Source organism: Hordeum vulgare, chromosome 2H (genome assembly GCF_904849725.1).
Source record: "Hordeum vulgare subsp. vulgare chromosome 2H, MorexV3_pseudomolecules_assembly, whole genome shotgun sequence".
NCBI classification, from domain to species: Eukaryota; Viridiplantae; Streptophyta; class Magnoliopsida; order Poales; family Poaceae; genus Hordeum; species Hordeum vulgare.
In genome coordinates, this window is record NC_058519.1 from 438,207,009 (window position 1) to 438,209,681 (window position 2,673).

Consider the following 2,673-nt stretch of genomic DNA (forward strand, 5'->3'; position numbering starts at 1 on the left):
TCGTAACCAGTCATCCATAGTATCAAATAGATCATTTTCTTCTTTAGGAACTCTACCAAGGGCTATAGTCATAGTGATCCTCCTATTCAATTACTTCAACCATTTCCGAGCACCTCATATCACTTTCCAAGGCATATGATAGTTTTATATCTGTGGACGATTTCTTTCTCGTTCAATGCCCTTTTTCAATGGTCTCGAAGAGAGAAATTTTCCATTTTTATCTATGGAGTCACAACCGAGGTCGTTGTAAATCCATGAATTTGATTCGATTTGTTTTTCTTATCTTATACTTATAGAAATAAACCTTTGAATTCAGCATTATTCTAAGACTCCTATTTCAAAGTCTATCTTTTAAGGGAAAAATGAAAATAAAAGTAACCCCTTTTTTCCCATTCCCTCTCTATTGCATGGGGGGAAGAACTAAAATGGAGGATTCTGAAAAAAATGACCTTCGAAATCAATTTTTATGTGTAGCGCAAAGGAGTTGCGATTTCTTCTTATTCCTATAGAACATCTAGTATCAAGAATATGAAATCGTAAGTAGCGAAAAATTCTTGTCTTGCGCGGTCTAAGTCTAAGGAAATACGAAAAATTCGCTTATACAATTTCATCTACATCGAATTTATATATCAGAATAGCGGATAGAGGCATCTTTCAAGGAGTCAGGTCTACTTACTTTATGCTTCTTTCCAATTTTATGGTGGATTTGATAAGAACCCTTTTTGCTTTCTTGATAAATAATCGACAAAAAAAGCGTTTTTTTATATATAGCTTGTTTTATTATAATTATAACAAGTCCTATATGGAAATGCCCGCTAAAGAGAAAATCTATTTGATTGCCTATCGGTCAATATCGATTTTTACAAAGAAAAAACAAGAATTTTCTTCTTTTTTTTATTAACATTAAGAAAAAAGAATATAACTAAAATGGAATTGGCAATATAATTTTTATAGACTTTTGAAAGAAAAAAAGGGGTTTTTTGCAACCGTTATTTCTTATTTCTTGCCTATATCATATCACGGAAACCTTTCGCTTTGGAACGTGGAGAGACGGCTGAGTGGACTAAAGCAGCGGATTGCTAATCCGTTGTACAATTTTTTTTGTACCGAGGGTTCGAATCCCTCTCTTTCCGCTCCCTTGGATCATTTGGGACTTTCAAACTGGAAAGAATTCTGACCCCCGGATTTTCTCATAGATAAATGTACGAAACAAATCCAATTTGTAAGAAAAAAAATTGAATTTTTACTCCTCGCGTCCAGGATTCCGTCCTGGATCATTAGATAAGAATCCAAAGATAAAGAGTGAAACAAAGAATATCACTACTGTATAAACAAAAAGTTTGAGAGTAAGCATTACATAATCTCCAAGATTTTTTTTTAAGGAATAGATTACCAGTTTTTCCATACCACACGGATCCACTAGGATGGTTTTTTTTTATACCTAAAAATGCAAAAATGAATTCTGGAAAAAAATTGCAAGAATTCATTTATAATAAGAACTCTTATCAATAGCAAAAATAGGGTTAGGTGGTATTGAATAGGTATTGTGTAGGTACCTAAAGGTACCTGCTCAACCTAGGTGCAGGGGAGTAGAAAGGCTGATCCAAATTTATTGCTGTAGCTACCCATTCAATGTAGAATAATTTCAATTTTAGAATTGTGGGTTCATAATATAAAAATATAAAACTTCTCGGCTTTTACCCATTTTAATTTTTTTTTGGAATGAACACATCATTCAATTTGGCATACAGAGTACTAAAGATTTCATCGAAAACTTACAGCAGCTTGCCAAACAAAGGCTAATAGAAAAAAGAATAGAGGTATAACAGGCATAATATCCACGATTGGATTGAAAATAGCATAAGCTTCGGGCAATTTGGCAAAGAAAAAACTAGTAGGATAAAGAACAGAATTAAAATAGATACAGGTTAAACTAAGTATATTAGGCATAACAAGCATTTCATTCTTGTAGAGTAAATAATTGGATTTTGATTGAGTTATTTTTTTAAGGGAAAGAAGGAAAAGGCAGATTCAAAATCTTTTTTTCTTCGGACTTTCCCAAACACAAAATACCTCCTTGTATTCGCACTCTCAAATGAGAGTGGAATAAATTCGACTTTCATATAATATCTTAATAGAATTCCATGTAATGATCAATGCATTTTTTTGATTCTATATTATCCGCATGTGTAGAATACTAGCAAGAGAATATCTCTTCTTTATTTATGTAATTGAAATGGTATTGACGAATAACAAATAAACATAATAGTGTTTATTAGTGTCGCATAAAACCCGAAATGGGGCGTGGCCAAGTGGTAAGGCAGCGGGTTTTGGTCCCGTTACTCGGAGGTTCGAATCCTTCCGTCCCAGAATGTTTCTGATGAAACAAACAGTGAAATCATATAGTACTCCGTATCAGACAAAAGTTTATTAAAGAGAATAATGATATCTTATGTTTTCTCAGAAAACATAATAAAGTCTTAAATCCAATCAAATTGACTACCTTTATTTTCATGAAAAAAATGGGATCTAGCAGGCACATTCAGGATATGCCTCTACTATGATCACTTAATAATCACTTAATCATATTTTTTTCTTCCTTTTGGTCTTCGAGTCGAAGAAGTACCAAAAACAATTAACTACCAAAAACTTTCAATCTATTCATTGGAATAG

The 2,673-nt window shown here is 32.7% G+C and overlaps 1 non-coding gene across 1 annotated transcript; it reads left to right on the forward strand.

Moving 5' to 3' along the window:
• Positions 1 to 1,044: 1,044 nt before the first annotated feature.
• On the forward strand, positions 1,045 to 1,133 carry TRNAS-GCU. Its single transcript has one exon. It is a non-coding gene; the product is annotated as a tRNA-Ser (tRNA).
• The last annotated feature ends 1,540 nt before the right edge of the window (positions 1,134 to 2,673 follow it).